The sequence below is a fragment of the Nelusetta ayraudi genome, unplaced genomic scaffold (genome assembly GCF_046127955.1).
Source record: "Nelusetta ayraudi isolate G7.1 ecotype Tasmania unplaced genomic scaffold, CSIRO-AGI_Nayr_v1 ptg000029l, whole genome shotgun sequence".
In the NCBI taxonomy this organism is placed as follows: Eukaryota; Metazoa; Chordata; class Actinopteri; order Tetraodontiformes; family Monacanthidae; genus Nelusetta; species Nelusetta ayraudi.
Window position 1 is genome coordinate 1,343,363 of NW_027466079.1, and position 22,069 is coordinate 1,365,431.

The 22,069-nt window shown below is 44.1% G+C and overlaps 1 long non-coding RNA gene across 1 annotated transcript; it reads left to right on the forward strand.

Annotated features, from left to right (window-relative positions):
- The first annotated feature begins 439 nt into the window (after positions 1–439).
- On the forward strand, positions 440–765 carry LOC142891213 (uncharacterized). Its single transcript, XR_012927205.1, has 2 exons — positions 440–470; positions 674–765. It is a non-coding gene; the product is annotated as an uncharacterized LOC142891213 (long non-coding RNA).
- Positions 766–22,069: the final 21,304 nt, after the last annotated feature.

Here is a 22,069-nt window from a genome sequence, read left to right on the forward strand (position 1 = left end):
GGCCACTAAAGTCAATGAGCAGGTTTACACCAGGCGCAGAGCGTCCGCGTTTCAGAAGCGTCCCAGAAGCAGTAAAACGCGACCCGCTGGAAAAGAACGCCAGAATTTATTCTTTGACGCTTGCTGCGTCAATCGCAGCAGGTAGGATCGTTCAGACAGGAAGTCAATGGTGTAAAAACACGGTGGATCCGGTTGATTTTCATCATAACACAATGTGCTGGATTTTGTACTTATGTGCTGTACTTTACTGTGAAACATCAACGTGACGCATCGGCTTCAACGCTGTTCAGGTCGGCCGTCAAACAAAAACAGATTTCACTTTGAATCTCAAACTATGATGAACAAAATGCATCTATACTTTAAATACCTGCATTTTGTATGATGCCAGTAGTTTACTTTATTATTATTTTTCTTTTTTACACACATCGATACTACGAGACACTGTTGGGACAGTGTCTCGAAGTATCGATGTTTTGTTTCATTGTTGTTTTCTTTAAAAACACGCGAAAACTACCTGGGTTGTCGCGCGATCTTGCAATCCTCGCGTGAACTGATCGAGCCGCTGCACGAGACGCTCTGCTCATAAAACGCGTCCTGTGTGGGAGGGTGCTGGAGCGTGAGCAGAGCGTCAACGCGGTCGCTCTGCAGACGCTCTGCAGACAGATACTTCGAGACACTGTCCCAACAGTGTCTCGAAGTATCGATGTGTGTAAAAAAGAAAAATAATAATAAACCGAACTGCTGGCATCATACAAAATGCAGGTATTTAAAGTATAGATGCATTTTGTTCATCATAGTTTGAGATTCAAAGTGAAATCTGTTTTTGTTTGACGGCCGACCTGAACAGCGATGAAGCCAATGCGTCACGTTGATGTTTCACAGTAAAGTACAGCACATATAAATACAAAATCCAGCACATTGTGTGTTATGATGAAAATCAACCTGATCCACCGTGTTTTTACACCATTGACTTCCTGTCCGAACGATCCCACCTGCTACGTTTGACGCAGGCGGGACGCGGCAAGTGTCAAAGAATAAATTCTGGCGTTCTTTTCCAGCGGCTCGCGTTTTACTGCTTCTGGGACGCTTCTGAAACGCGGACGCTCTGCGCCTGGTGTAAACCTGCTCATTGACTGTAGTGGCCGCGTTTCACTGCGTCGACGCAGACGCTCTGCTGACACTCTGCAAACGCTTCTGGTGTAAAACAGGGGTAACTTTTCAACATTTTGACGTGGCAGACTGGCTGCTAATAGGAGTCAATGCGCCAAGAGCCATGGAACCATGGAAGGTAATCAGCAGCCAGGGTAGTGGGCCTGCTGTGAAAACCTTGCTTGGATGGGTCATCAATGGGCCTCTCAGTGATGATGGGAATGATGGATCTCTGCAGTGTAACAGAATATCAATTGAAGAGCTGCTGGTTCAACAATACAACCAAGATTTTATTGAGCAATACTACGAAGAAAAAAAGAAAATGTCTATTGAAGACCTTGAGTTTATGAAAATAGCCTCAAGCTCCGCTGTTTTGAAAAATGGACATTACAGCCTAAGGCTGCCCTTTCGTAAAGCTGATGTACAACAAAGCTGTGGCCCAGCAAAGAGCACATCATCTTCTGAAAAGGTTCAAGAGGAAGGACAAGTTCTTCAGTGAGTACAAAGATTGCATGAAAGATGTTTTTGCAAAGAATTATGCAGAAATTGTGCCAATAGATGAATTGGATCATGAAAGTGGAAAGGTGTGGTTTATACCACACCATGGCGTCTATCACCCACGCAAAAAAAAACTTGCGTGTGGTATTTGACTGTACTGCCACCTACTGTGGAACATCATTAAATAAAGAGCTCCTGCAGGGTCCCAATTTGACAAGTACACTGCTAGGTGTGCTGCTTCGTTTTCGCCAAGGCCCTGTAGCATTCATGACTGACATTGAGGGAACGTTTCATCAAGTAAGAGTTTTCAACCAGGATGTAAACTTCTTACGCTTCCTCTGGTGGCCAGATGGGGACATTACAAAGGACCTACAAGAGCACAGGATGCTAGTCCACATCTTTGGGGCAGTGTCATCTCCAAGCTGTGCTTCATTCGCCCTGCTGAAAGCAGCTGACGACAATCAGCATGACTTCCCAGCCGAGGTTATAAACACTGTTGGTCAAAATTTCTACGTGGATGATTGTCTAAAGGCCGTCAGCACGGTAGAACAAGCAATACATCTGTACCAGCGGCTAACAGACCTGTGCGGTAGAGGTGGATTTAAGCTCAATAAGTGGGTGAGCAATCATCGCTCGGTGCTGGCCGCCATTCCTGAAGAGCAGAGAGCTAAAGAGGTAAAAACACTTAACCTTGACAGAGACCAGCTCCCTATGGAGAGGGCCCTTGGAGCTCAGTGGGATGTTCAGCAAGATACATTCACATTCAGCATGAGAACCAAGCTGGGATGGGATGAGGAAATCCCTCAGGTCATGGTACATCCCATATATAGTTTTTCAAGCGCCAAACTACAACAAAGGAACTCATCTATAACAAATCTACAACCTTGTAAGGGCAAAACCTACTTATTTTAATTCTGATTAATAAACTAAAGCTTATTCGATTTATTTGATTATCATTATGTTATTGTTTTTTTTAAACGCTCATACAAAACAAAAAAAGTGGAGGGAGAGTAGTCTGAATCATTGCTCCACCTTATCCATCGCACTCATTTGCCAGCCGCAAGCGATTCCAAGTTAGTTAGCGTCACATCCACTTGTAGTGCATCATTTCCGCCAGCAAGTTTCTCCGGTTACGACTGCCCACGCTGACCCATATTTTCCATATACTCACTCACCTGTATCAGGTACCCTGCAAGGGCAACGATTAGGCTCTTGTCTCAGACCTTCCCCGAGGTGATTGGTGGAGTGACGCGCAACCAGCACGTGACCTCTACGACGAGGTTCCTCCCACGGAAGTGCCATAGGAGGACACGGATTAAATAGTATGGCTTGTCCACCAGAAGGCTGTGTTGTGGTGTACATAATATAAAACTTCGGCCCAGTTCTGCTTGTATTGCAATGGGTGGTGTTCCTGAAGTTTAATTTTTTGTCCCTTTTTATTTTTTACATCCATGTTTGTGATGAAATAGTATTGTGAATCGCTAGCTCGCATTGCATGTGTAAAGGGTTATAATTGAAGAGTCATGTAATTGATCACAATACTGCGTTAATGTTAAAAAAAGATGAAAAGTGTTAAAAAGAAATGTTAGAAATGGTTAAATTGAATAAGATTTAATTCATTCATTTAGTATTTTATCTTTTATATTTTTTTGTTGTTGGTGTTAAAAAGTAATGTTAACAGTGATCCGCACGGCGATCTGAATCCAGGAGTCTGTGATCGATTGTGTTTGCCTCCACACCGTACCCCACGGGAGTCGCAGTGTCTTCCTCATTGCAATAAACACTCTGATGAGGAAGCACTGTCATCACCCTGTGTGATAACTTCTCCCTGCTTTCAGGTGTGTCGTGAGCAGGAAAGCAGTAAAGGGGGTGTGGGAATATTATAAAAATGTTTTGGACGCTAAGAGCGTGTTATGGAATATTTTCGGTTTGATCGAAAGTAATTTTGCTGCGTGCGCGTGTGCGTGCGTGTGTAAGCGATTAATAATAAATAAATAAATAAATCTCATTGCAATAAACACTCTGATGAGGAAGCACTGTCATCACCCTGTGTGATAACTTCTCCCTGCTTTCAGGGGCGCAACATTTTGGAGGCACCGCTGGGATGAGCGCTACGTGGGCTAACTTTTATTACGAAACACGCCCCGTTGTCGTTCAGCCTACCCAAATCACCCAGTCCAGCGGCATCTGGTAGTGAAGTAACTGCAGTGAACTGCGGGATCCCTGATACAGCCTGCTTGCAATCTGAGGTACAATAAAGTTACCAGGAGAGCTGACGCCGCTAACTCGGAGCTAACGCTATCACGGCCTACTTATTACCTCGTCACTACGCGGAATATGGAGTCACCAGAGCTAGAGAAACTACAGCTTGAGGTAATACAAGGATTGTGCACACTGTCAAAGGACCACCTTGTGAACTTGTGTGATTTCTTGACAATCTCCGGTCCAGAATTTGAGCATGTAAGTGGCAAGAACAAAACATCACTGATTTCAATGATAAGCAACCATTTGCAATGAGAGGAGTTAAGAGAATTAGAGGATGATGGTATGGCTGAACTCCTCCCCCTAATGGATAAAATAATTCAGTGCCAGGCTGTTAGTGAGAAAACTCTAACTGGGAATGTATCTCAACCTACTGAACAAGTTAACATGTCTCAGAAACAAGATGAACGCCAGCAAATGAAAAAAATGAGGAACAGATGCGGTTGTCTAAGGGAATTGAGGCACTGCAACTTCGATTGTCGTTGATGAAGAGACAAAGTGAGTGTGAAAAACCATCAAGGGGAGTCACCACACACAACAGATTGTCAGCCCCCCATACCACCCTCTCTCAAGCTCCACATTCATGGCATAAAGATTTTAAAATATCTGGCCAAATTGGTGAGCCCGGACAGAAAGATCGCCTTACCTTTTCCAGTCTTGCACGCCAAATAGAGCATGGTTTGAGCAAGGGCTTCCCCGAGGTGGAGATATTGGATGCTGTGATAAGGGCTATTGCTCCTGGGATGCAACTCTGCAGTTATCTAGAGGGTAAAACTAATCTGACATTGCCCACACTGAGACGTATCCTCAGGTGCCACTATCAGGAGAAAAGTGCAACAGATCTTTACAAGCAGTTAAGTTCTGAGGTTCAAGGTGCTAAAGAGACCCCTCAAAATGTTGTTATTCGTGCATTGGACCTGAGACAAAAGATTTTATTTGCATCACAAGAATCTGAGTCTGGATTAAAATATGACCCTGGTCTTGTCCAAAACATGTTCCTGCACACAGTATTAACTGGTTTGCAAAGCGACAACATTAAACGTGATCTTCAACCATATCTTAAGCAGCCAAATGTTTCTGATGAGCTGCTATTGGAAAAACTAAACACTTCTTGTGCCTATGAAAATGAGAGACAGGACAAGAGGAGAATGCTAACGCCACACCGTTCTGCAGCCATCCATTCTGCACAGACCTGCGACAGTCCTGGAGAAAAGAAAGAGAAAACAACAGTCCAGCAGACCAGCAGTAAGATGCAACCAGACATCCTGTCTGAGCTCAAGGAAATGCGGTCCAACATGGCTCTTCTGAACGACCTGAAAGCAGAAGTTTCTGAAATCAAAGAGTTCATACAGAAACCTCAGTGCTCACCTTCGCCAAACACCAACCAAGTAGGAGGTCCACAAGATAATGTTATTCAGCAGATGACAGTCTCTTCCCCATCACAGATGCCACCGCCAGGACAATGGTCTCTGCCAGGCTATGGTCAACGAGGCAGTCACAATCGGTATAACCACATGGTCGTCCCCCAGCCCGCATTCCCAACGGCAGCCCCTCGACGCCATAGGAGATGCTTCGCTTGTCAGCAAAACAACACTGAAGACTGTATGCATTGCTATGGCTGTGGCAGCAGCGAGCACTTCCTGGCCGGCTGCAGGATGAGGGAAGCAAGGCAGGTGAGGAGCAATCCTTTAAACGGAGTCGGGTCACTCCAGCGAGACAGGGAGTGACTCATCCAACAACATTGTCCCAGTTCTGTGTACACTGTGGCAGAAAGGGTAATAACATGAAACTCAGACAATGCATGTCATGCAAAAAAGTGCTGTACTGTTCCAAGTTCTGCCAGGCTGAAAACTGGACTGTTCATAAAAACCATTGTGCACAAACATCATGTGAGACGGTCCAAGCAAAGTCATCAAAGCAAAAGACACAAGTAAAAATGGCTCCACTAATTGGAAAAAAGTATCTGATCGACTGTTACATCCAAAACAAAATGACTAGAGCTCTATGGGATTCGGGGTCGCAGGTAACAATAATCGACGAGAAATGGAGGAGGGAAAACTTGCCAAATGTGGTGCCCAGAGACATTAATGAAATACTGGAAGCTGACAACAGCCTAGATATCACTGCAGCTAATGGAGAAAGTATGCCATATGTTGGCTGGGTTGAAATTACATTCAAGTTAGCTACTGATGGAGCTCCAGTGACAGAGGTTATCGTCCCCACACTTGTCATGAAAGGCACCAGTCTGGCCCGGCCCATCATCGGTTCCAATGTAATAGGGCTCATTGTTGACACCGAGTTAAAACAGTCTAACACAGCCAACAAGCATCAGTTGATTCAGTGTGTCGTGGCAGCATTTCCTGGATTTGAAACAAGTGGTGTTCAAACCTGTGTGGAACAAGTGAGCACAGAACAGACATATGAGTACATGGTAAAAACAACAAAAGAGAGACTAAATGTGCCTAAACACACTTCTATTAAGGTAGAATGCCGTGTACAAACATCTCCCTTTCAAGAGGAAATCACCCTCATATTTGAGCCTGATGTAAACCCACAGTGGGCAGAGGGGCTCGAGTTCTGCGACACCCTTGTGAAACTAAAAAAAGGAGTGAAGCCATTCATTATCATTGATGTACAGAACCCCACGGACCATGATATTGTGTTGGCTGGGAGAACAGTTGTAGGAACAGGGCAACCAATTCAAGCTGTTTACCCTGCCTCAGTCTTCGCAAATTTCCACCTGTCTCTACAGCCGTGGTGAGTCAAGTGGATGTGGAAAAGGATGAAGCCTCCAGTGATGCTTGGGACCCCCCAATTGACCTAAATCATCTTACTGAGCCTGAAAAAGCAGTGGTACAAAAAATGTTGAGAGATGAATCAGCTTCCTTCTCCAAATCAGAGAATGATATTGGGTGTATAGACAAGCTACAGCTCTCTATCTCATTAACAGACACTGAGCCTGTTGCAAAAACTTACCTGTCTGTTCCCCAGCCATTGTACAGAGAAATGAAGGACTATCTGCATGACCTGATTGCACAGGGATGGATAAGAAAATCGAACTCACCGTATGCATCTGCAGTCGTCTGTGTCCACAAGAAGTGTGGTGGCTTGCGGTTGTGCATAGACTACCGTGAGCTTAACAAAAAGACAATCCCTGACCGCCAGCCAATTCCAAGAGTGCAAGACATCATGGATGGCCTGGGAGGCCACTCTTGGTTCTCCTTGTTAGATCAAGGTAAAGCATACCATCAGGGCTTTATGGCTGAAAAGAGTAGACCTTTAACTGCTTTTGTGACCCCCTGGGGTCTGTATGAGTGGATCAGGATACCATTCGGCCTGATGAATGCACCCGCTGCCTTCCAGCGATGTATGGAGGACTGTCTGGAGGGTCTAAGGGATGAAATTTGTATCCCATATCTCGATGACACAATAGTGTTCAGCAAAGCATTTTTAGCCCACGTGGAGGATGTCAGAACAGTACTAAGGCGGCTCCGACACCATGGCATTAAATTGAAGCCCAGCAAATGTGAGCTCTTCAGGCGGGAAGTGCGCTACCTGGGACGCATAGTATCAGCAGAGGGCAGTAAAATGGATCCGGCTGACACTATTGCAGTGAGAGTCCTGAAAGAGAAAAGACCTCGCACAGTAGGAGAGCTTCGAACCATTATGGGCCTCCTTAGCTACTACAGTATATTAGAGGCTTCTCCTGCATTGCCAGCCCCCTCTACAACCTCCTAAAAGCATCCCCAGATACGCAACAGTCTGAAAACAAACCAAGAGGCACAAAGAGAACACAGATGAAAGTAAAATGCAAAGGGGTTCCCTCAAATCAGCCCATTACATGGACTGACAAACATCAAGAACTACTGGAGAAGTTGATAGACTGTTTAGTAGAGCCACCCATTCTTGCATTTCCCGATTTTAGTAAACCTTTTGTTCTACACACAGATGCCTCCAATCAAGGACTCGGTGCAGTTTTATATCAAGAGCAAGCTGGAAAGATGCGAGTCATTGCATATGCATCACGCACACTTACCAAGTCTGAGAAGAACTATCATCTTCACTCAGGGAAACTGGAGTTCCTGGCTCTAAAGTGGTCTGTCTGTGAAAAATTCAGAGACTATTTGATCAGCTCCTCTTGCACTGTCTATACAGACAATAATCCGCTCACTTATGTGTTGTCAACAGCCAAACTGAATGCGACTGGATGTCGGTGGGTAGCTGAGCTGGCAGATTTTCACATCACTGTCAAGTACCGTCCAGGCAGAGAGAATACAGATGCTGACACTCTTTCCAGGATGCCTGTTGATATTGAGACTCTGATGGAGGAGTGTACAGAGGAACTCTCATCTCGATCAGTACAAGCCACAGTACAGTCTGTTGAGGAGCAGGGCACCATTCTATGGCCTATGACCCTGTCAGCACAGTGTACAGCAATAGGTGACTCAGCGCATCAGCCTATCCCTCCTGAAGAGATCCGTCTGGCCCAAAGAGAGGATCAGCACATTGGCCCTGTGGTTGAGTCTATGATGTCTGGTATCAAGCCCACAATTCAACAGTTGAAGTCATTCAGTATGCAGTCTAAACGGCTGATGCGTGAATGGGAGAGGCTGATGCTGGATGATGATGGCATTCTGCGTCGCAAAACAGCTGTAAGAACACAAATGGTCCTTCCTGAAAAGTACAAAGACACAGTATTAAAAGCACTACATAATGAGATGGGACATCAAGGAGCAGAAAGAACAACCTCATTGGTAAGAGACAGATTCTTCTGGCCACAGATGCAGAGAGAGATTGAACATTATGTGTCTTCAAGTTGCTCCTGTCTGAAAAGCAAGAAGCCCAGTAGAGAAACGAGAACACCTCTCACCAGCATTATCACTACTCAGCCTTTTGAATTAGTGTCTGTTGATTTCCTGCATCTAGATAGATGTTCGGGGGGATATGAGTATATATTGGTAATAATTGATCATTTTACAAGGTTTGCACAAGCCTACGTGACCACATCAAAGTCTGGCAAAACAGTAGCTGACAAAATATTTAACGACTATGCCCTGAAGTTCGGATTCCCCTTGAGAATACATCACGATCAAGGAGGCGAGTTCGAAAATCAACTGTTTGCTCAGTTGACGAAAAACTGTGGCATTGTAGGCTCAAGAACGACACCATATCATCCAGAAGGCAATGGTCAAGTTGAGCGCTTTAACAGAACGCTCCTACAGATGCTGAAAACGCTCACAGAGAGGGAGAAAGCTAACTGGAAGGAGTCATTAAACAAGCTCATCTACTCATACAACTGTACGAGGAGTGACGTCACGGGATTCTCCCCCTTCTACTTGTTGTTTGGAAGAGCTCCACGACTTCCTATTGACTTCCGATTTAGACTAACACCAGAGACTGGAACCTCAGACCACCAGCAATATATGAAAAAATGGAAGAGTGGGATGCAAGAAGCATATGAGATTGCCAGAGAAAGGGCACAAAAATCTGCAGATAGAGGAAAAAGGAATTATGACAACAAAGTCAGGAGCTCTGTGTTGGAAGAGGGTGACCACGTCCTTGTCAGAAACATGACTCCCAGGGGTGGGACAGGCAAACTCCGCAGTCACTGGGAAGACTGTATCTACAAAGTTGTGCGTCAGGTAAACAAAGAGCTTCCAATCTACGAAGTTGTGCCTGAGCAAGGGAGAAAAAGAGACAGCAGGATCCTGCATCGGAACCTTCTTCTTCCCTGTAATTACTTACCATTGGAAATCCCACTTAAAGTTGTTAAACCGCCAAAGAAAAAGAGCATCAGTGATGACAAAGGTGACAACACAGTACAATCTGAAAATAGCAGTGACGATGAGGATGAGGATGATTGGTATTGCTACTTGCCAGTACAACCTCCACCAGCAATGCAGTCTCAGGCTGATGACAACACAGTCCTAACCGAAACCAAATCTGTGAATGATACTATGAACGCTGACTCCAGGGAGGAACCGATGGAACGGATAAATGACAATCAAAGTGAATCACACTTGCTGGATCAAAGCTGTGCACCAAACCAGGTAGAAATTGTCTGTCCAGAGGAGGTTCCTGCAGAGGACAGTACACCAGCACCTGCATCACCTGTTCCAAGTGGAAATCCCAGTGAGGCTCTGCAGCTTTCCAGAAGGCCGATGAGAGAGAGACAGGCACCAAGAGTCTTCACCTACAATGAACTGGGTAAACCAGTTTGTTACAGCGTCGGGCCACCAGCTCATCCTCAATATTTACACCAAGTTCTGCCTCATGAACGAGAAATAGCAGGGATGCAATGGAGGTATGCTGTGCCGGTTCCCCACCATCAACCGGTACTCCTACATGGGTACTGACCACAAAGCACTCACACTCATACATTTCATGGACTGTTGAGAACACAGAACACACACTCATACATTTCATGGACTGTTGAGAACACAGAACACACACTCATACATTTCATGGACTGTTATACACACACATGCACTCTCATGGACTTTTCCAGAAGCTGAGTGCTACCACATACATTCATGGACTGTGTAAAAGCCGAGTGTGACAAACACACACACACATCCCATACACGCATGGACTTTTGAGAAAGCAGAGTGTTAATACACACAAATACACTCACAATGGACTGTTGAAGCAGCTTGATCTGCGCTACACACATATTGCAAACACTTAAGGACTTTAAGTAGGCCAAATGTCTGCATACGAACTGTTTGAATATTTTGATTGGATGATATGCATCTGCCCTAATCGTTTCATGTCGAGGATGACATCTTTGTTGAGGGGGAGTGTGTAAAGGGTTATAATTGAAGAGTCATGTAATTGATCACAATACTGCGTTAATGTTAAAAAAAGATGAAAAGTGTTAAAAAGAAATGTTAGAAATGGTTAAATTGAATAAGATTTAATTCATTCATTTAGTATTTTATCTTTTATATTTTTTTGTTGTTGGTGTTAAAAAGTGATGTTAACAGTGATCCGCACGGCGATCTGAATCCAGGAGTCTGTGATCGATTGTGTTTGCCTCCACACCGTACCCCACAGGAGTCGCGCAACACATGGTGGGAAACAGCGTCACTCAAGGAAGTTTTGGCTTCGCTGACACGGTCCTGAAGGGAAGTGGGTTTTCGTGCACTGGAACGGGATGAATGTGTTCAATCAAGCAGTACAAACCTGATTAATTGTCTTAATACTTCACTTCGAATGGCCATATTGTTTAGGATTAGAATTAGATGACAACTTCTTCACAATATTTGCAACTATTCAATTTGACCAGCAGGTGTCAGTAGAAGACGAAATTTCATGTTGACTATTTCCTAATGGAAGTGCTCTCTTTACGTTGGATTTTCTCATAATTATTTGAAGTGTAGGCCTGTAGTTGATGAGGAATCACGGTGTGCTAACGCTACTCAAACAGCTTCGATGAAAAAAGGGAGTGTGATTTGGGTTTGTGGTACATTATGACAATCTTGGACTTGCAAGACTGAGGCGACGGTTCAATTCCCATCAATGTGTATTATATATGTGTTATTTAGCTCATCTATTCCACATTTAAAATAGATCACATTTGACATCTGACCCACTGAACACTTACTATTGAACATATTTTTAAACTATGGGCTATTTAGTCTTGTTTTAGGATATAATATAATTCATTGCACAAACTGTCAGGCTAAGTATAAGAGCTATAGTCTACTACAATCAGTCGTGACAAAAAAGAGACATTGTCTTTATTTTTCATTTTTATTTTATTGTGTCAGCATTGAACCATACAAGCATGTAGTGTTGTCCAACAAGAATGCATGGCGAATCAAATCCCAAACAACCTATGAAACAATAAACACATTTCCATTGCACTTCATTTTATTGAGCACTAGATGACCTCCTCGAGCACTGTGTCATTGAAGCCTCGAGTAATGAACCATTTTTTGAAACAAGTGTCGAAGCTTCAACAAAGCCTCCATCGGCCATCACTACCTACGGCTGCGTGCTCTAACACCATTTCAGAAGTGACTAACTGCAGACTTGGGAGCGGAGGAGGGATGACCGTCAGGCTGGCTCGACTGCTCCTCCTTCTCAGCCGTGGCGCGTCCAATCAGCAGCCGACATCCAGGACCGCACCTGCAAGGCGTCATCCACTCTCTCTCACACACACAGACACAAACATAGAGGCACCTAGACCCACCCGTGGGTCATAACACTCCGTGTGGATCTTTTCACTCTGGCATTGAAAGGGGGTGCTAGCGCTAGCCGTTTGCTAAGCTATGTACAGACAGCACCACCGCTTGCCGAAACACATAGTCACACCGTTTATATACAACAACTCGTCATCAATATCTCTAAAGTAGAAGTCAAGAACTTTTTTCAAAAACGATAACTAACTCAAACTTGTGTGTTTATAAAAACAAACTAAAACAAACTTAAATTGAAGTCATATTTCACTTCGTTTACGTCTGTCAAATGAATATTTGCCCAGGAAAATCTTTTAGTTTTACGCAGCAGCACCTAAATGCACCTCGCGTTCTGTGTCACCCCTCTTTCACAGCAGTATGTTGACGAGCGACTCGTGGCGGAAAAGTCTGATATGCCACTTTTTCCCAATACGACGAAGAGAGTGACAAAAGCCAATGTCTTGTGGTGGAAAGACACAAAATATGTGGCTTGCTTCTAAAAAGGGAAAACCCCCGACAAACCTCCATTTAAGAAGCTCGCACAAAGCAGTAGTGAACATGTTTATTGAGACTGGGAAGTAGACACGACAGTTTGACTCAGTTGACTCAAATATCCTGTGGCGATGAGAGTGGTTATGGCTATCTGATAAAGCAAGATTTAATATTGGGAATTTAACAAAATGAAAAGGAACCGACAACGCCACCCTGGGAATTTCACCCAGGGAGTTCTACTAAACACAAAAGTAATAATTAGGCACACAGGTAAGTTCTACGAGGAAGGAGTAGGAGACGTGGTTCAGAATGTTTAAAATATCAAACCAACTTTTATTCAACATTTAAAAATAAAAGGAACAAACAGACCAACACTTAAAACAGAGCTACTGAGCTCCTTATTCTTGGTGTAGAAACTGAGGCTTACCGATGAGGGGGCCAAACGGGGGAGGAACCAAAGAAAACAAGGAACACCCCACTCACACGTGACACACCTGCAAAGAAAGTGAAGTGCAAAAAAAAGAAGAAAACAACCACAATCCCGGGTCACAGCACTCAAAGGGGCCCACCACCCGGGACACCGCCACCACCAGCAGCTCTCAGCGACTACAAAAGAAAAGATAAACAGTTGGTTACTAAAAGTTCCCTAAAATCTGTCACATGTACTGAAATAGCAAGAAAAACAAACAATGCAATCACACACACACACACACTCTGGATAAGAAAATCGAACTCACCCTATGGATCTGCAGTCGTCTGTGTCCGCAAGAAGTGTGGTGGCTTGCGGTTGTGCATAGACTACCGTGAGCTTAACAAAAAGACAATCCCTGACCGCCAGCCAATTCCAAGAGTGCAAGACATCATGGATGGCCTGGGAGGCCACTCTTGGTTCTCCTTGTTAGATCAAGGTAAAGCATACCATCAGGGCTTTATGGCTGAAAAGAGTAGACCTTTAACTGCTTAATGCTGACACAATAAAATAAAAATGAAAAATAAAGACAATGTCTCTTTTTTGGCACGACTGATTGTAGTAGACTATAGCTCTTATACTTAGCCTGACAGTTTGTGCAATGAATTATATTATATCCTAAAACAAGACATCCATGATGTCACACACACACTTCGACGGAAGCAACATGCACCGTCGACCGTCTGTACAGGGCGGCTAGCGCAATCAAGTGCGGGCGAGGCAGCAGTGTTCCTGCACTTATCTTATAGGACCGAGTTTTGGGCCACAGGTCTTGATCACCAAGCGTCCTCCAGGTGAGGAGAACAACGAGGAGGCTCTGCGCAGCTTTGTGCTAGCAGGCGGCTGTAGTGTGCCGGTGAGGTGTTCAGGAAGCACTGTGCTGAACAGACGAACGGAGGTGTAAGATGCCTGTGTGACCAGCAGGGGGCAGCAGAGGACCGACAGCCGCAAGTTCCTCCTCAGAGAGGCCTGAGAAGGTTCTGCACCTTCAGCTCCTCCAGGAGGTCCTCAGCAAAGTGTCAGAGTTTGTTGTTTTTTTTTTTACCTCGGTCGGCAGAGTCACAGTATGAAACTTGTAGCCAGGGGCGCTGCAGCTCACTCAACACCTACAAGGTTTGAAAAGGAAATGGAGTGGAATTCATCTGGAATGAATAGAAAAGCACAACTACAGCAGAAAAACTGAACACAAAGACGCACAAAGTTTGAACTACACACTGATTTTCTTCTTCTGTTGATTCAAATGAATTTGACAGAAATAATATCTGAAAAAATAGTAACCAAATGTTAAATTTCGACATTTAAAAAATGGACAGATTCATTTACACCCAGAAAGATAAGAAGATATTTAGCTCTCAGCCAATTAGAGCTGCTGTGTGTGTGTGTGTGTGTGTGTGTGTGTGTGTGTGTGTGTGTGTGTGTGTGTGTGTGTGTGTGTGTGTGTGTAGCTGCTCTCAGGGGTAGATCCTCAAAAAAGGGCGCGCAGCGCTAAAATGCGGCGCATTTTGCGGCGGGATTGTGGCGGCAATTTGCGCAACAGTTGCGGGTATCCACAAAGGTTTTTGCGCTAATGACATGCAGGCGCAAACACGCCCACGAATGCGGCACCTGAAACAGGTGCGAATGTTGCGGTCTGGCAACCTGAGAGCAGTTTGCGCCAAAGGTTGTTGGTGAGTGCATGTGTTTGACAGTGAAACTCTGCTAGGATAAAAGCGCTCCTGGCATTACGATGCAAGACGCGTTTGTCACCAACACCTGAGTACCATTTGTATTTTTCATAGCCGATCTAAAATATTGGCATATATACTGTAGTCTATGCTGATCTATATGTAAGATTTGGGGACCTACATATGTAACCGTGTTATTAAATTGTGTTCAATCATTTTTAAACTTGGTTGGGGCACAGCCATGGCACTTTATATTTTATTTTTATTTTATTTTGTATTTTATTTTGAAGTTAGCGCTTTGCATTCTGGGCGATCCTCAGTACAGAGGAAGCCCATGAAGCAGGTGAGACGGTCTCCTCCCTGCTGAGACAGAAATTAATGCAATAAGTTGAGCTATGCTTCATGTAACTGTGTTTGAGTGTTTAAATGTGTGCTGGTGTCTTTCATTTACTTTTTTTTTTAAAAGCAAAGTTCGTTTTTATTTTTATTGCTATTAAAAACGATTAGCATGCTAGCATGTCCATTAGCAGCACACAGCTCTCATACGGAGCACGTTGTCTCTGCAGGAGGTGACCAAGTTTCACGGAGCAAGTTATGGTTGTGTCCCATTCTGTTTCAGGTATGTGTGTGTAACTGGAAGAATGTTACAGTGTATAAAAATGGAGCTTTAGGGAGTGAATTATTTAAATTGCGAATGTCATTTTTTTGTATTTTGTAGAAACATTTATTTTTATTTTTTATTTATTTTATTATTTTTAATATTATTTGTATTGTAAAAACAACTATACGATCACTACTTCAGTACAGAGGAAGCCCATGAAGCAGGAGGTGACCAAGTTTCACGGAGCAAGTTATGGTTGTGTCCCATTCTGTTTCAGAGAATAAACTGCTGCTCCACACCTGACTTCTGCAAGTCTTCATTATACAGCAAGCAGGACAGTAGGAGAGGTCACACACATATATGTATATATATATATATATATATATATGTATATATATATATGTATATATATATATATATATATATGTATATATATATATGTATATATATATATATATATATATATGTATATATATATATATATATATATATATATGTATATATATATATATATATATATATATGTATATATATATATATATATATATATGTATATATATATATATATATATGTATGTATATATATATATATATATATGTATGTATATATATATATATATATATATATATATGTATATATATATATATATATATGTATGTATATATATATATATATATATATATATATATATATATATATATATATACATATATATTGCCGGCTTTTCAGAGAGGAAAGTTACACTCAGAAGCCAGAAACACTTTGACAGACAGAAGCTACGCCTGGTTTTGGCCGGCGGTGTTTGCGTCTGTCAAACTGCGCGCAGACACAAGCGCAAACTCTTTCTGGATCTGCCACGGTTTGAATTAGGCATATTCGCATAGAGGGGGGGGTGTCATTTTGCGCGTAATGACTCATTTAAATACATTCAAATGAGTCTGGCGCAACCCTGCCGCTACTTTTGCGCCGATTTTCACGTTTGCGTCCTCTCTGTGGATCGGAATCACCGTTTTTGGCGCTATTTACACGGATTTTCAGGCGCAAAAGCCGCGCAATCGCTTTGTGGATCTGGCCCACAGTCTTTTAAACTGGGACAGTCTTCACACATTTGCAGATTTAATTTTGATTTCTAAAGTACTGCATAGTTTGGCTCCAGATCCTCTGGCAGAGTTCACCAGCCAAAGAAACAGGTGTGTGTGTGTGTGTGTGTGTGTGTGTGTGTGTGTGTGTGTGTGTGTGGTGTGGGGGGGTTAGAGAGCGAGTCTGGACACAATTTGAACAGCTTGAAGATCTCGATTGAAGCAGCACAAGTCCTCCATGCAGACATCAGGTTGCACAGCAGTGGGTTGAGGACCACTCAGCTGCCCGCTGAGCTGCCCACTCAGCTGCCCGATGACAAAAGAACACAGAAAAAACAGTTCCTGAAAGCTCAACCCTCGGGGATTTGAAACAACTGATGAATGTGATATTTATGTCCCAAGTTTAGTTGTGTCTGTTTGAAACAGGGAGCTCACTCACTCACTCACTCACTCAATCATTCACAGTGCTCTGGGATTTCAGGTAACGGGGAGCAGCTCAAAGCCCAAGTGGTTCTCCGTCAGGCTCCATGTTGAGTGGAGGCAGCAGCAGCAGCAGGGTGAGTCCTCACTGACTCATGGATCCACATGAAATGTGATACCAGTCAACAGGGTCAGTGAGAGGTGGACCAGTGTCTGTTTCACTCCACTGGAGACTCAGTGACATTGTTTGAAGCAAGTGTGATCGTCCTCCTGTAGGTGGCTCTGCTCTGCTGTGATGTGGAACTGGCCAATCCTTGATCCACAGTCTCTATTGCAGTGGGTGCATGTGTGAATGCTTGTCGTGGTGGTGGTGGAGGTGTCAGGACGCGTCTTGGTGGTTGCTCTCTCCTTTCTCAGTGGCCTCTTTTTCCCTGCGGCACTGTGGACGTCCCTCTCTATTTGTACTGAGCCTTCATGGACCATCCTGCTCCACATGCCTCTCTGGAGGGCAGCCTCCTCCCAGGTGTTGAGCTTCAAGTGGCACTTTCTCTAAAGTGTGGTCTTCTAGTTAATGTTTATCACTCTCTTGAAGGTTTATCGTTCATGTTTTCTGGAATTTCTGGTGAAAAACAGATTGCAGATGTTATTTTTCTTGGGGATGAAAAGTGGATGAAAACTGTTTTTATCTTCATCATATGTTGAAAAAAGTCAAATTCAGTTCATTTGATTAATTTACTGGAAATGTCATATTTTAGCATATACAGACTATTGACGTTCCATGATTACTGACTTTTTTTTAAACCTTTTTCCAGAGTGTGCTGTCATTTCAGGCAACACTTCCTGTATCAGAAAGACTAGAACCAGGAATCCTGAAACACTAAAGCAGCAGCTCAAAGTCCAACACGGTCGTGTTCACCTCCCACCCCTTACTTTAGTCGCAGATCAGAGGCGCGGAGTGTTGGTAGATCACAGCCAACGATCTATACACTGGAAGAACCCAAAACGCTGGAAATTGGACATGAGATGTGCTGCAGAGACCAGGACCAAGCAGGTACGGATGATGAATGAATGATAAGATATGATACGTTGTTTCATCAGGAAGTTGGTTCACCTGGGACGGTCGGCACGTAAGCCCGGGAAAGAGATGTGTACCTGCAAAAGACTTTGTTCAGTGTGAAATGAGTGAGTGAGTGAATTGGTGAGTGAATGAGTTGGGGTGGTGTGTATGGGTCTGGATACCCATTCATTTCCTATGGCGGTCACTTTTGACCGGGAACACCACAGGTGTTGATTAAAACACTCAAAATTCAATGAAAGAGGTCAAAATTAATTTTATATGTTCAAGTGCGTAGAGTGTAAGGCCTTGAGGCAATCAGATGTAAAACACAATATTTATGAGTGTTTTAACTTGTACATCAATCAGATTTGACCCGAACACGACAGGAAGGTGAAGAGGAGGTGAAAGTGAAAGTACAGCCACCACCAGTGGACACACAGACCTGGAGAGAATTCTTGGTCAACTCCACAGTGTTGTTCCTCCAACAATGATTCTCACCTGCTTTGTGGTGCTGCTTCCCTGGTTGTGCAGCTCAGCACCAAGTAAGTTTCTAATGGCTTCACAATGCTGTCCAATATTTCTGCCGTTTGGTACAATCTGCCACTTATCAGATTCACCCACTAATTATGTTTGAAGGCTCTTCTATGACAATAAACAACCTACTGCTGTGTAGAACCAATATATGAACGCAAGAAGGTGAAAATGAGGAGATGATGAGTGTGTGTGTGCGCGTGCGCTCTTGGTGTTAGCCACTCTGCTATATCAGCAGCTCCTCCAGTCACAGGGTGGATCAACATCAGCAGATCCACTTGTGGCTGCAGGTCTCCAAGAAAACAATGAGGGAAACACTGAGTGGTGACTTATAGCAGCAGGCTGTCAACACAGGGTTAACTCAGCTGCTTTGTGTTGGATGGTGAGTGCAGTGAAGCTGCTCCACTGGAGTCTAGGATGGAGATGAAGATGTGACAGTGGCAGAATGAGGAGCTTTGTTCAGTGTGAAGGATTCATGCAGACAGTCAATCAACACATTGAACACACAAACACATCACATCCTTCCTTCATTTGGCAGCAGACAATAAAACAGCAGTTGGATCAAAGATGCACTGGAGTCCGAAGAGACGCCAGTGAAGGAGCTCTGATCCAGTGGAGCTCCAAGCTGCAGTGACTTTACACACAACTGAGCATCATGTTGAGTTGAAGCAGCAGATCAGAGCAACACTGTCAGTCACAACAGGACGTGTTGACACTCAGTGGCTGGAACACACTGGAGTGTGAAGCTGCACTGAGGACACTGTAGTGGAGACACTGAGGACCTGGGGCTTCATTTACAAAAACGTACATGGATTTCATCCTGAAACAAAAAAATCTGGATGTTCAAAATGTTGCGAACGCACAAACGCACACCCATTTCCTTTGAGCGTCCCAATCCTCATGGAATTGATCGCACATGAGCACGAGCCCTGCTCCTCCCTCGGAACACCTCCACATACAAAGCGTTGTCCCCCCTTGTTGGAAATCCAACATGCTGGTGGACTTTTGGAAGGACAGTCTTGAGGTCAGCATGACTAAAATCTCCAGTGAGGATGGTAAAGCTTTTGGGTTTGCTGTCTGTTGATCACTGATGGCCTGGTACAGTTCATTGAGTGCAGCGTTCCTCTCACTGCTGTTGTTGGTGGGAGGGATGTAAACTGCAACTAGCAAAATGGCAGTAAACTGCCAGGGCAGATAGAATGGACGGCACTTTATGATCATCAACTGTGCCAGTGGTGAACAGTGTTTGCATACCACTGCAGTGTCCCGGCACCACGCACCACAGATGTAAACACATGCTGCACCACCGTGGGACTTCCCTCCATTTACATGGTGATGGTGATGATGATGATGATGATGATGATCAGACATTAATGAGTCTTGATTCACTTTCACTGTCTTCAGAATCTCACATGTCGACCACAACTTCTCTCTCTGCTCTCCCTCATCCAGTGAACTCTCAGAGCTTGAGTGTGCAGTGGTGTCTTCAGCTCTGCAGTCCAGCCCCTCCCACCTCACACTGCTGGACCTGAGTGAGAACTTCCTGAGGGATCCTGGAGTGAAGCTGCTCTGTGCTGGACTGCAGAGTCCAAACTGCAGACTGGAAGTTCTCAGGTCAGTTCCTGCTTTCTACTGGTGGACAGTGTGTGTCAGCAGATGACAACTGGTGTGTAACGCTGCTCAGTGTGAAGACTTTGAAGCAGATATTAAAGACTCATCTAGACAAAGTGGATGTTGTTGATATTTTCATGTCAACAATCTGCAGCCAGAAAAGACTTTGGATGGTGGAAAAAAGTGTGGAATGTCTCCAGTCACTTTGGAGCTCAATGGAAGTTGTTGATTGGTGATGAAGGTCACATGACTGAGCAGAAGATCGTGTGAAGAAATATTAGAGGCAGATTAATAGTGCAGCAGTATTTCTTCATCTTGTCCTTTGAATGTGTTTGACTTGTAACGAGTCTCTGATGACTGAAAAGCACACAAAGGACTCACTGATTATTTTCCATCTTCACTGCTGATTGGCTGCACACTGACTGACACACTGCTGTTGTTATTGTGTTGACAACCCACTGGCACAATGACTCCTTTGAGGGAATGACTCAGTGATCCCAACAGCTGCACATCTGGATCATCAACAGGGAGAAATGACTCTGAATATGACATTTACACCATGGAAGAAATCAAATATTGATTCTTTATTCAGGCTGGAGAACTGCTGGTTGACAAAGCTCAGCTGTGATTGGCTGCTCTCAGCTCTGAAGTCCAACCCCTCCCACCTCAGACACCTGGACCTGAGTGAGAACCTGCTGCAGGATTCAGCAGTGAAGGAGCTGAGTGGTTTTCTGCAGAGTCCATACTGTAAACTGGAGACTCTGAGGTCAGTTCACCCTCTTCACTCTACAACTTCTATCACTCTTGTTGTTGTCGTCATGATTTGCACTTGACTGCTGTTGGAAATTCAATTTGCAGACACTGGTTTGTGTTTGAAATGAATGAAACTGGGTTTAAAGGTACAGTGTGTAAAATCCTCCCATCTAGTGGTCAGCTTGCAGATTGCAGATTCTGAAGTGGACATTTCACTTTGATTTTCAGAGTGATGACACCCTGGAAAAACTCTCCATCATTATAAACTCTTCATCATTTATTCTCTATTCAGGTTGTGGTGCTGCAGTTTGTCAGAGCTCAGCTGTGATTGGCTGCTCTCAGCTCTGAAGTCCAACCCCTCCCACCTCAGACACCTGGACCTGGATGGGAACCAGCTGCAGGATTCAGGAGTAAAGCCACTAATGGATCTTGTCCACAGCAGAGACTATCAACTGGAGAGTGTGAGGTCAGTACTGGTTTGGAACCAGTGGATGATGGTTCCAGCACCAAAGCCAGTTGATCCCACAGCAGAGGTCCAGTGTTCCCAGTCACAGTGTGAGAGGAGGATGGTGACGTCCAGCTGCTCCTCATTCATCCAACATATGCTGCCAAACTGCTTCTTCTCTCAGTTCACCACCCAATTATTGATCAGTTCATCTTCATCAGGCCTCAGTATCAGTCCAACACTCCATGGTCACATGACCTTCACATGTTCCACACTAGACATGTGACTGAGAGTCTGCTTCTTCTCACCAGTCACTCCACCATCTCCATCAACAGTCAGCGTCTCTGTGATGATGCGTTCAAGGACCCTGAGTCCTGACTCCTGCTGTCTCTTCTTCTCTCTACAGGTGGAGGTGAGGGAGGATGAGGATGAGACTGAAGAGGACCGCTCCATCTAGTGGTGGCTGACAGAACTACAACAAGTGGAGCCAAACAGCAAGCTGTGTGTCACGACTAGTGATGGTGAGGTGAAGCCTCATGAGGCATTGAACCGCTTGAGCCAACTGGTTCGAGAAACGGTTCATTTCTCGAAGCTTCATGTGCACACGAAACCACCTACTGGCCAAATGTACAATCACAGGCAAGCTGTGTCTGAACCACGTGTGATGCATTGAATTTTTGTGTCTGTTATGTCTGTTGGGAATGACTATGAATTGCAAAAAATGAATGACCAAATAATTTCTGTACATAAATTATATATATATATTTTTGTTTTGTTTTTCTCGCTTATTTATGATTATTTTTATGGGTACTGATGCCAGTGGTTATGGGGATGTTGCTGAACAAATTTTGTTG